Source organism: Procambarus clarkii, chromosome 25 (assembly GCF_040958095.1).
Source record: "Procambarus clarkii isolate CNS0578487 chromosome 25, FALCON_Pclarkii_2.0, whole genome shotgun sequence".
NCBI classification, from domain to species: domain Eukaryota; kingdom Metazoa; phylum Arthropoda; class Malacostraca; order Decapoda; family Cambaridae; genus Procambarus; species Procambarus clarkii.
In genome coordinates, this window is record NC_091174.1 from 11,942,094 (window position 1) to 11,954,544 (window position 12,451).

The 12,451-nt window shown below is 44.6% G+C and overlaps 1 long non-coding RNA gene across 2 annotated transcripts in view; it reads right to left on the reverse strand.

Moving 5' to 3' along the window:
* The window catches only part of LOC138368639 (uncharacterized), a 392,302-nt gene that overhangs the window by 84,235 nt on the left and 295,616 nt on the right, over positions 1-12,451 (reverse strand). The window lies entirely within an intron of this gene.

Genomic DNA, 12,451 nt, shown 5'->3' on the forward strand with positions numbered 1-12,451 from the left:
ACATAGTTATAAAAAAAAAATAGAAAAACTGGAACTTCGTCTGTGGTAAGGTAAGGAGAAGACACACAAAACACAAGTAAAACTTTAACAATGAAATTTTAATTACGTTAAATAAATCAAAACATGAAAATATGGACAAACAAATATGTATAATAAAATCAATGAATCAAAATAATAAGAATACTTAAATGACACAATAAAAGTTACGTTAAGGCAAAATAAAAGTGCAACACAAAAGTTAAGTGGGAGGTGCTGGAATATTGGCTTAAAGCCACCACCTCTCTCAGTACACGCTAACGTCTAGCTGGGAGGAGTGCTGGCTACGAAAGCACGGAACATTCTGAGGACTGATGTTGGGGCGACCCCAGACATCAGGTAGTATTGGGGGCGAGTGCAGGTGCAGCCAGACCGGCGACCAATCAGCGGAGCCGTAGCGATCAACGGGTAGTTTGGTGGTTGGAGTTCGAACAGGTGGCTGGTTGCATACGTTTCTGCTCACCCTGGCAAGCCTTGCTGTCGTTGTTGGACATTTCTTCCATAGTCTTTTATATAATTGTGAAGACGTAATTTTGGAGGGAAGAGCAGGCTCAATCTCTTGAAGGAGATTATCGTCACAACTCTCCCCCGAAGCCTGCGGTTCTGGAAGAAGTACGTCGTTATGTGGTGGAGTAATGGATGGAGTCGCTTCTACTTCATAAACTCTGGAGAGATCATGGGCTAAGATGTTGTCAGACTCTTGGTATAGCGTGTCTCCAGGTTGAATTTCTGCAGGTAGCAAGCCCATAGTAGAAGACGTTGAGATGAGAAGTGGGCGTGCTGCAGGTGTAGGGTGGTGTGGTCCGTATTGATGGTGGACCGAGCACTTTTCAGGTGTGGAGTGAAGTGCTGAAGCTTCAGGATGAGGAAGAGTAGCTCCTTGCCAATTGTTCCGTAGATCCTTGTAGCAGTAGTCGCTGACAGGTGTATTCTTCTCGCCTCGTTGCTGCATCACGACACCACCCACGTCGGTACCATTGGCGTCGACATGGAGGATGAAGGGCTTATCTGACGAGGTGAGAGTGGAATTAGAAGAGGGCATAGGAGCACGATTATTATCCTGAAAGCATTTGGGAAGATCATTAAGGATTTTGGAATTAGAAAGCGCCGACTCCTTGTCAGTGCTTTCGGGAGAAGAAGCCGGGATGGTCTCACTGTGGATGTAGGGTTCTGTGAAGGTAGAACAATTAATCAAGACAGTGGGAGGAGTACCATTATATTGCTTCAGGAGGTTGACGTGGCACAGCTGGGTCTTCCGCCGCCTATCTGGAGTCTCTATGACGTATGTGTTGTTGCTTCTGCACTCTTTGACGCAGTAGGGTCCTGAAAATCTGTTTTGTAAAGGTGAACCTGGGATAGGGAAATAAGCAAGGACGAAGTCTCCCGGCTTGAATTTTCTTACTTTGCTGGTCTGGTCGTAATGAGTCTTCATTCTCACCTGGGCTTTCAATAGATTATCATGAGCAAAGCGGTGGACTCTCTCTAGAATGTGTTGAAGGTTTTGAAGAAACTGGGGCACATTCTGATGCTCACTGAAGGTGGCATCTCTGAGAGAGTCTTTGAAAGCCTTAAGGGGAGTACGGCACTTACGGCCGTAGAGCATCTCATAAGGAGATACTCCTAGGGACTCATTGGGGAGACTTCTGAAAATACACATTATTAGGTCAATCTGCTTATCCCAATCCTTTGAGGTTTCACTACAAAACTTTTTCAAGAGTGCTTTGATGGTCTGATGACTACGTTCAAGAGAACCCTGTGAAGCAGGATGATAGGGGCTGGACAATACCTGTTTGATGTTGAACTCCTCCAGTGTCCTTTTGAAGAGATCACTGGTGAAGTTGGTGCCACAGTCACTTTGAATCTCCCTGGGAAATCCGTATTGAGTGAAGATCTTCAATAGATGTTTGATAACCGTAGCAGCCGTGATGTTCTTCACTGGAACTGCTATGGGAAATCTGGTGGTAGGACACAGGATGGTTAGGATGTAGGCGTTACCTGAACTGGTCCGAGGTAAAGGACCAACACAGTCTATTATGAGTCTGTGGAAAGGTTCCGCAGGCACCTGTATGGGAATTAGTGGTGTTCTGGGAATGGAGACGTTCGGTTTGCCTGCCATCTGACATGTATGACACTGTTTTACGTACTGTTTGACGTTATTTACCATACCTGGCCAGTAGTAGTCTTGGCGAATCCCATGGTAAGTCTTGTTGAAGCCGTAGTGGGAGAATGCTCCATGGGCCAGGTGTAGAATAGTGGGCCGCAGGCTGGTGGGAATCACAAGTTGTTCGATGTTGGCCCAATCGTCCTCCTCCTTCAGTTTACTGGGTCTATATCTGCGGTAGAGCAAGTCGTTCTCTAGGAAGAACCCAGGAATACTGTCGGGTTGAGTCTCAGCCTGGAAAAACAATGGTGTTAAAGTAAGATCTTCCCTCTGCAACTTACGGAACTCCAACTTGGTCAGATGCGGGGGTAGTTTCTGAGGGTCTTGAGGGACAGCGGTAGCAGTAGAGTCAGCTGGCTGTGGACGTGCGGCTTGTGCACGGGTGGTCACGAGAACCGGAGGAGAAACTTCATCACTCTCTTGAACCTCTGCTGGAACATACTCGAGAATAGGATTTATGGGCACAGAGTTACACACCTGGGGTTTGTCCATGACGATCAGGTTGGTCGGTTGCAGGTCTTCTGCCAAGTCGTTGCCTAGGAGAAGTTGCACTCCAGGCATGGGAAAAGGCTTTTCCCTGACGGCGACTTGGACTTCCCCGTTCACGTAGGGACAATTCAGGTGGACTCTGGCGAGAGGGTATGGAGTGGTAGCAGTGAGGTCAGTGATGAAGACTGTTTCCCCGGTGTAGACTATGTTGGGCACAGCCGACTTCAAGATGATCGATTGTAGAGCCGCTGTGTCCCTCAAGATCTTCAATTTGAAACGTCCCTCCGGATTTGAACCGTTGGCAGAGACAGTTCCAGTATACAGGTGGTTACTGAAAAGAGAAAGATCATTAACATCAACACCAACATTCATCACAGGCTTACCGGACTTAGGAGGAGTTGGTTTGGGTCGTTGTTGGTCAGTGGTTCCCTTGTATTGAGACTTACCACACTTGTCTATGGTATGTCCATAGAGTCTACAATATTTGCAGTACAGTTGTGAACCAGCTTGATCGGGGCTCACCTTCTCGTAACTGTACCACGACTTCTTACTGGAGGATGGTTCAGGTGTCAGCCGGTGGATGAGGCTGTAAGTGTCAGCCGACTTAGCACACTTCAGGTAGTCGGTTTCTTCTTTATCTGCTAAGTAGAGGCGGACAGGAGGCGGCACACGTCTCAAGAATTCTTCAACAAGCATCAGGTTCACGAGTTCTGTAAAAGTAGAGACATGTGCTGCTTCCAGCCATTTCATGAAATACCTCCGTTTCGTGTTAGCAAACTCGAGGAAGGTAGTGGTACTTGCCTTCAGGTGGTCACGGAATTTCCTTCTATAACTTTCGGTGGAAAGTAGGTAGGCGTCTAACACTGCTTGTTTCAGAGTGTAGTAGTCATTCTCAGACGCCAAAGTACTGAGTGTGACTGCAGCTCTACCTGTAAGATGGACTCTGAGAAGTGTTGCCCATTGGTCGACAGGCCAACTGAGTTGATTAGCAAGGGTTTCAAAGGTGGTAAAGAACACATCAACTTCTGCTTCTACAAAGGATGGCATTAACTTACTTGCATGTGATATATTAAAACTGACGGGAAGATTGGCAGTAGCTTGTTGGCGTTGAGTGAAGTGTGAAGTTTCCAAGGCGATTTCACGTTGACGACACTCTAGAGCCAGAGTTGCTTGTTGCTTGTCATGTTCGCGTTGTATTTCCAACTCGCGTTGTTTGGTTTCAAGCTGTAAGCGTTCCCGCTCCTGGAGTGTTTCAAGCTGTACTCGTTCACGTTCACGGAGTAATGCGACCTCACGTTCGTGTTCTTCTCTCCTCAAAGCAGCTTCACGTTCTCTGAGGGTGATTTCTCGTTCTTGTTCTTCCCTCCTCAAAGCAGCTTCGCGTTCTTGTTCTTCTCTTCGTATGGCAGCTGCTTCTCTTTGCTGCTCACGTTCAATCTTGGCCAGCTCTAGTTTAAGTTTCATCGTAGCCAAGTCAGTTTTCTCTGCAATATAGTAAGTTTCATGAGTTTCAGAGTCTATCTTACCTTGCTCTAAATAGTAATCCAGCAACAGGTTGTGTAGGTCATTTTTGTTGGCTTGGTAGGGAACTTCTAGTTGATACTCATGTGCAAGAGTTTGTAGTTCAGTCCTCTTGGCACGACTTAAAGTCCCTATTTCACCTGCTGGATTTGCACGGAAAGTTTGGAGACGAAACATGGTGAAATTAGCAAATAAAGGTACACGAATGTTCAATAATGAAATGTCAGAAACAGGACAACGTGGCAACTGGTACCTATCCTGTGTGATCTTTAACAATTAACGTTAAGTGAAAGATATTAAATGATTAAATTAAATCAAGGGCGCAGGAAATCTTGTACCCGGTACTCATGTAAGAGAATAAGGGCAAGAAAATCCTACTAACAAATGAAACAAAGTTTCGAAAACAAATGAAACAGTTAAATGCTTCAAAAGTAAAATTGGTAGTCCAAGGATGTAGGCATACCTTGCCAAGTCTCTATAGGACATAAAGCAAGTTTTTCCCACTGAATTTAATATGATACTTACAGAATTAGCGAACTTTTGTGCTCTGAAAAAATAAGCTAATTCCCTACCGTTGTATGTATCATCATCTCTGACTGACGTGTAGGGGTGCGAGGTGTCAACTGGTGACGAGAACTGCTGCTGAGGTCCCAATTCAGCAACTAAAGTTCGAGCTAGAGGAACTATGGCCCTCTTTGTCCTCCTACAGTCAGATTGCAGAAGATTGGGTACTCTTGACCCGGGGCAGACCACAGTACCAGGGTACCAATATGATGATCTGTCAGAATGAGAAATATTCAAGGGACATAGATGGTAAATACGAGTAATAACATGGAGGGAGAGATGACCAATTAAGAGTATGACTGAGGCCTACAGTCACCACGTAATCCAAAGTTGTCTCACCTTCACTATATGTTACTCTCGTAATGCACAATACACCGCACCTTATAAAAAATGAAATTGAATGAAAAATAGTAAAGCTACGTTAACAAAGTTAAATACGCTTACCATAAATTACCACTTATCACCAGTACCTGAGTGAAGCTCCTAGGACAGGCCCCCATATAACTTGTGACGGTAACGCGTTGGTGTTCGGCTGTTTAAGGCTAGGGGTATGGCCTCGTCACATAGTTATAAAAAAAAAATAGAAAAACTGGAACTTCGTCTGTGGTAAGGTAAGGAGAAGACACACAAAACACAAGTAAAACTTTAACAATGAAATTTTAATTACGTTAAATAAATCAAAACATGAAAATATGGACAAACAAATATGTATAATAAAATCAATGAATCAAAATAATAAGAATACTTAAATGACACAATAAAAGTTACGTTAAGGCAAAATAAAAGTGCAACACAAAAGTTAAGTGGGAGGTGCTGGAATATTGGCTTAAAGCCACCACCTCTCTCAGTACACGCTAACGTCTAGCTGGGAGGAGTGCTGGCTACGAAAGCACGGAACATTCTGAGGACTGATGTTGGGGCGACCCCAGACATCAGGTAGTATTGGGGGCGAGTGCAGGTGCAGCCAGACCGGCGACCAATCAGCGGAGCCGTAGCGATCAACGGGTAGTTTGGTGGTTGGAGTTCGAACAGGTGGCTGGTTGCATACGTTTCTGCTCACCCTGGCAAGCCTTGCTGTCGTTGTTGGACATTTCTTCCATAGTCTTTTATATAATTGTGAAGACGTAATTTTGGAGGGAAGAGCAGGCTCAATCTCTTGAAGGAGATTATCGTCACAATATATATATATATATATATATATATATATATATATATATATATATATATATATATATATATTAGTATATTTTGGTAGCAGTCTTTCCTGTAGACATATATTATTAAATATGACCGAAAAAGTAAGATTAATAATTCTAACACGAATTTTCTCAATCTTTCGTACATTTCTTTTCACTGTTGGAGGTAATTCAAAAATCAATTCTCCAAAATTCATTTTTATTTCTAGTCTGACGCGACACTTGAGCGCGTTTCGTAAAACTTATTACATTTTCAAAGACTTTACACATACACAACTGAATAGAACTTACATATCTCCGATTTGTTTATATCTACATTTGAGTGAGGTGGATGGGGTGAGGTGGTATTTAATAGGGTATTAATTTCATCAACACAAGACAGAACACGAAACAATGGGTATTGAAATGGAAGTGATTGTAGAAAGCCTATTGGTCCATATTTCTTGAATATGGACCATTTCTTGAAATATGGACCAATAGGCTCCATATTTCTTGAAATATGGACCAATAGGCTTTCTACAATCACTTCCATTTCAATACCCATTGTTTCGTGTTCTGTCTTGTGTTGATGAAATTAATACCCTATTAAATACCACCTCACCCCATCCACCTCACTCAAATGTAGATATAAACAAATCGGAGATATGTAAGTTCTATTCAGTTGTGTATGTGTAAAGTCTTTGAAAATGTAATAAGTTTTACGAAACGCGCTCAAGTGTCGCGTCAGACTAGAAATAAAAATGAATTTTGGAGAATTGATTTTTGAATTACCTCCAACAGTGAAAAGAAATGTACGAAAGATTGAGAAAATTCGTGTTAGAATTATTAATCTTACTTTTTCGGTCATATTTAATAATATATATATATATATATATATATATATATATATATATATAAAGAGCGCTCCTAAGTTCTGAAATAATTGTATTGTGGCGTCGAGTCCTGTGACTGACTGTATATACTGTGGTCCGGTGAATATGTGCACTAGGGTACTGTGACTATGTATACCCAGGTCCTGTGAGTCATATGTATAACTGTATCATGTGAGTGTAAACTTGAATCCTGTGAGCCATGTGTATACTAGGATCCTGTAAGCCTGAATTATTAGTTCATATGTGTACTTACACATGATTTAACATACAGTATTGATGTCAGAATATTGTGCTAGTCACAGCATGTATTACGATTCACTGTTAACATGTTAGCAAGAATTAGAGCAGCAAGGTTAATCAAGCTGTTATCAGGATGATATGTTAAGATCACTACTGTCCAAAATAAAATGCATAAGGTATATTCTTTCATTTTTTCTTTCATGTATTCTTTCTGTGAATATTCTTTCATATTCTTTCTGTGTAACAAATTCTTTTTTTTTTTTTGCTCCTGTTTAGTATAATTTTCTGATTGCTAATGCCCCCAAAGAATAGGAAATTATTATTCCCCTTCAGACTCTTGTTTAAATTTTGTCTTAGACAGCTTAGTGAAGACGTCTTGAGGGTGCCTGGCGGCTGGCCACTTATGAAACAGTATCTCAGCTCTAGATAAGGAGTCACCAGGCATACAGTATCTTCAAGACGTCTTCACTAAGTTTCTGTGGCTAAGGTCAAACCAAAGTTTGAGAGGAATAATAACAACTGTCTATACTTTGTATAGAAATGTATACCTTGTATACATCATCAATCAGAAAATAACACTTATTACCCGAGAACAAAAATTGTGTTTTGTTCTTTGATGTAATTACAGCAGTTACTGAGCCAATACTTTTTAATTACAACTGAAATAACAGTTTGCATCTAAACTACAGTAAACACGGCTAAAGAATAAATGTAATTCATTCCGGTCATAAAACAATGGTGGGGGGTAGAGGGGGAGGGGGTTACCTTTGACAAGCCGCTGGCTTCCTGTCCTCATCGAGGCCACTAGAGCGATAATGGCCCTCGGGTAAATTCAGGTAAACCGCGTTCCTAGTACTACGACTCGCCTCTCAGTCGTACTAGCTATCGTTCATAACAATACTAACGATTTCGTTTTCGTATTAAATATATTCGTTGCAAATACAATATCTTGATATATTAATGTTCAAGTTGCTGTTGTCAACATTGCAAGGTAAGGAGGGGGGGCGGGGGATGTTGAGGAGGGGGTGGCGGGGGAGAGGAGGGGGGTGGCGGGGGAAGGAGAAGAGAGGAGGCAGAAAGAGAGCAAAAGAGGAAGATGCAGAGGAGCAAAATGAGGCAGTAGAGGACGAGACTGAATGATTGATTGGTACAATTTCTCTTGCGCCGTAATGACAAGGAGACACTGTCCAGAATGACCTCTAGCGTCCCGTGACCTGTAATAACCAGGCGAATTAAGCGCTAGTGCCTCCCACAGGCTGGCACACTACTGCCTCTCCTCAACGAGACTTCCTCAACGTGTCTGGCCCTCTTCCTGGGCCAGACACTATGTTACCTCTCGCTGGCCCAGCGCCCTCTGGGACGTGTCTCCCAACACCACCACTCCTGCAGGCATCCAGAGGGAACTATCAGGGAGAAAGCGCCAAGTCATTACGACTATATAGCACTGGGAATGGGTCAGGATAAGGATTTTGGGATGGGACGGGGGAGGGAAGGAATGGTGCCCAACCACTTGGACGGTCGGGAATTGAACGCCGACCTGCATGAAGCAAGACCGTCGCTCTACCGTCCAGCCCAAGTGGTTGAGAGGGGCAACCTTCACACAAACTCTACTATGAAGTAAAAGCAGGAGCACCAGTGAGCTTCTAGCCAGGGTCGGGAGTCATCATCAAACTTTTACGAGTCCACTCACGAAACCTGTACATCTTTCTTCCATCGTGGAGGCTTAGTCTTTATTTATTAAACAGTTTACGAGCATCGTAAACTTCGCGACCAAGGTTATTATGTTAATAAACACCCTTGTAGTGCTTTGGACCTCAGACTCTTTAATGAAACTAAGCCACCATGATTGAAGATGTACAGGCTTCGTAAGTGGACAGGTTAATGCTTGATGACCTCAAACCCGACCACATCTTTAACCCTGTCCATGGAGGACAGAAGAAAATGGATATATGCTGGTTAGCATTGTAAATGTGTGGCCACGTCTGTGGTAGTAAATAATAATAAAAAAGACGACTGCTGAAGGTGAGGGATGTTGTTGTTTTAGATTCAGCTACTCAGAACGAAGTGTCCATGTAGCACGGGCTATGGTGAGCCCTAAAAGGCGAGGGAGTCGCCCGTCAGCAGCGTGAGCCACAGTGATGGATGATCTATCAATTTGGCCGCCCAGATCACCACACAATATGAACACAACACTAGGGTGCTTGTTACGAACCCGGATCCAACGTCCGAGCCTGGAGCAGTGACAAACACGCCATCTGTGGGTCAGCTCCCGAAACCCCCGCCAAACGAACGACGACACCTAGTGAGGACAGTGTGTACTGGCCTCGAGGACCAGTTTCCAGTCTGGTTCAGCGCTCAACACCGCCGCTCCTGACCTCTGGTGAGGTGGTGCTCCGACGACAGCGCCATCTAGGGAGTGGATATGTCGGGCGTTTGTATCTGAGCCTGTGAGTGTGGTGTATTAGTGTCCCGGTTATTAATGACGTGTCTGCTTACAGAGCCGACCTGGGACCACTGTGTTGAAGGTGTAGTCAGTCTACCCGAGGCAGCCAGTCTCCATACAGTGAAGTTTGCTGCAGCTGTCGTGACGTCGTCCCCCCGGAAGAACACTGTGGTGTGTTAAGCCTGCCAGTGGAGTGGCAGTGGAAGGATTTACCCGGGACCGACGGTTGGAGACGATAATCCACTGGGGTATTGAGGACAGGAGGGTGATTGGTGATATCACACGAGACTCCTGTCTAGGGCGTACCCCTTTTATCGTTCGTGGAGTGGCCGTACCAGCCTTGGTGGCTCAGTACCTGCCAGCAGACCTGCTGGACGTGTGGTTGACGGCCTCCACGACGGTGCCCCCAGTGGACCTGTGTTGTGGCTGACCTGTGGCCAGGGTAGGCTCGGCGTTCTCAGAGGACACGTCTTGAGGCCACGAAGAAAGCACCGCGGACTCAGCACCTAGCTTCGAGGATCCATAGTCTCCAGCAGAAGACTACAGTGTTGATCCCCTTTGTAAAGTGTTAATACCCCTCCCCCTTGTGTACGTTTTACTTTTATATATTTAAATGGTGATGGTTATATTATATTATATTAAGTTCTTACCTTTCTTTCCCTACTCCCTTTTAAGTTACTTGCGTCACGGATCTCATCCCTTGATAGCCACTACTGGCTTGGGAACGGATACCTATATCTTCCTCTAACAACATCAGAGCAAGAACCCCGTTGCGTCCCGAGAGGGCCGTAACAGTGCTTGATCAATGGAACCAACTACCGAGTAACATAAGAGACGCGGCCTCGAGTATGTGAATGAGCTCGGGTGGATGTTGTTGTAGATCCAGCCACCGGGGAACCAAAAGTTCCAAGTAGCACGGGCTACGGTGAGCCCGTAGGCCTGGGTGGATGTAAATAGGCCTCCTGCAGCGTCTTATGTTTTTCACCTGCTGCTGCCAAGCTTGTAGTTCTCCTGAAGGCTGTGGGAGTTGTCCTGAAGGCTGTGGGAGTTGTCCTGAAAGCTGTGGGAGTTGCCCTGAAGGCTGTGGGAGTTGTCCTGAAGGCTGTGAGAGTTGTCCTGAAGGCTGTGGGAGTTGTCCTGAAGGCTGTGGGAGTTGTCCTGAAGGCTGTGAGAGTTGTCCTGAAGGCTGTGAGAGTTGTCCTGAAGGCTGTGAGAGTTGTCCTGAAGGCTGTGGGAGTTGCCCTGAAGGCTGTGAGAGTTGTCCTGAAGGCTGTGGGAGTTGCCCTTGTAATGACCGCTTCCCTCTGTAATGACCGCGGCCTCTATTGTAATAACCCAATGTTCCCCAGTATTAATCCTGTTATCTTGTGATCTCTCATAATCGTACTATACGCTCTCTATTGTAATTCTCCGTCTTTCTTCACTCAATACCCCAGCTTAACACTGTTACAGTCCAGCATGACCCCTCACTGGACTGCCACGTATGTAAGAGGAATATTAAATGAGGAAGATACACCAAGGACAAGGGTTATTAGTAAAAAAAAACAATAACAAAACACATTTACACTGCCACCACCTTCCTGACCAACCATACCTGAATGTGTCAATCACCGATCCCCCAGGAAGGCAAGGAATCAGTAACCATGGGACTCCGGGTAATATGAATTTCAGTAATAAATTTTGGAAAATTAGTTTGTGTAATTTAAGTTACTAATTTAAATCCAAGGGCAACTTTAGTATCGATTAATTGTTAGGAGAACCTGGGGGCTTCCAATACAACACCTAAAAATGACAAAGTAGCAAAATATATCAAAGGGGAGTTAAGTGAATACCACTGGACAAGCTATACAATTTATTTTATGAAACATGTAAATTAAGACAATTTGAACACATCACCTATTCTATTTCCCTAGAGGCACAATGGATATTTACCGAGGACACAAAACTCAAGTGCACTATACCTTAAATACCCGCACCACGGCCAAGATGTTGATGGCTGCCCTCAGCCCCGAGGATACGGGCTTGCGGCCCTGTTCCTAATACACTCCCAAGACACACTGATGAAATTTAGTTTTTCCAACTTATTGCTGGGAAGGATTACTCCTCCCACCATCTACTACAGCCCCAGGGCTCCACCCATTATTTTGGCCCTGGCCAACCATTTAACACGTAGGCCTGAGGTCTGGCTCTCTAGGGCCAATAAGGACTTGGCCCTTATCTCAGGCCAATCACCTTCACTGATCTGTCGTGGAAGCTACATGAATTTCTGAAGATTGAGACAGCTCTCCCCAGCTAAAGAGAAGAGGGACAAGGCGCGTCTATGGAGCCCAGGCACCTGCGAGCAATGTTTACAAAACTGATAATTTATGTTCAAGCCTGTCTCCTCTAAGATAGGAGTAGGGACATTTGACTCTGCCTGGTATGGGGAAGGCCGCTGCTGAGAGGGAAAGAGAGGGAATGAGAGGGAACATTTGAGTGGGGAATTGAGTGGGAGAAGCCAAGGTATCCACGACCACCCTACCCTCAGGTCAACCTCTTGACCCTGACAAATGGGCGACAGGGGGGGGGGAGAGGAGGAGACGAATGACGGCCAAGGGGAGGGGAGAGGGAGAGGGAGAAGGAAAGGATGGGAGAAGGGGAGGGAAAAGAGGGGAGAAGGGAGAACCAATGATCTGAGCCCCAGATCATTACAACTCCCCCTCCTCGGAAAATTAAGAAATTTGTGTGTAAAGCAAGTTACACACACTTTTCTTATCCAGAAATCCTGCCCTACCCTAACCATTAACTCCAAAAACAACATTTTTAACCCAACACTATATTAAACCAATGCCTCCAAACAAAAGAAATTATCTAATCCTAACTAATTCCATCCAATACTCCAACAACAATAACGGCACACCCAAAAGGTGTGCCCCAGCATGTATTTATA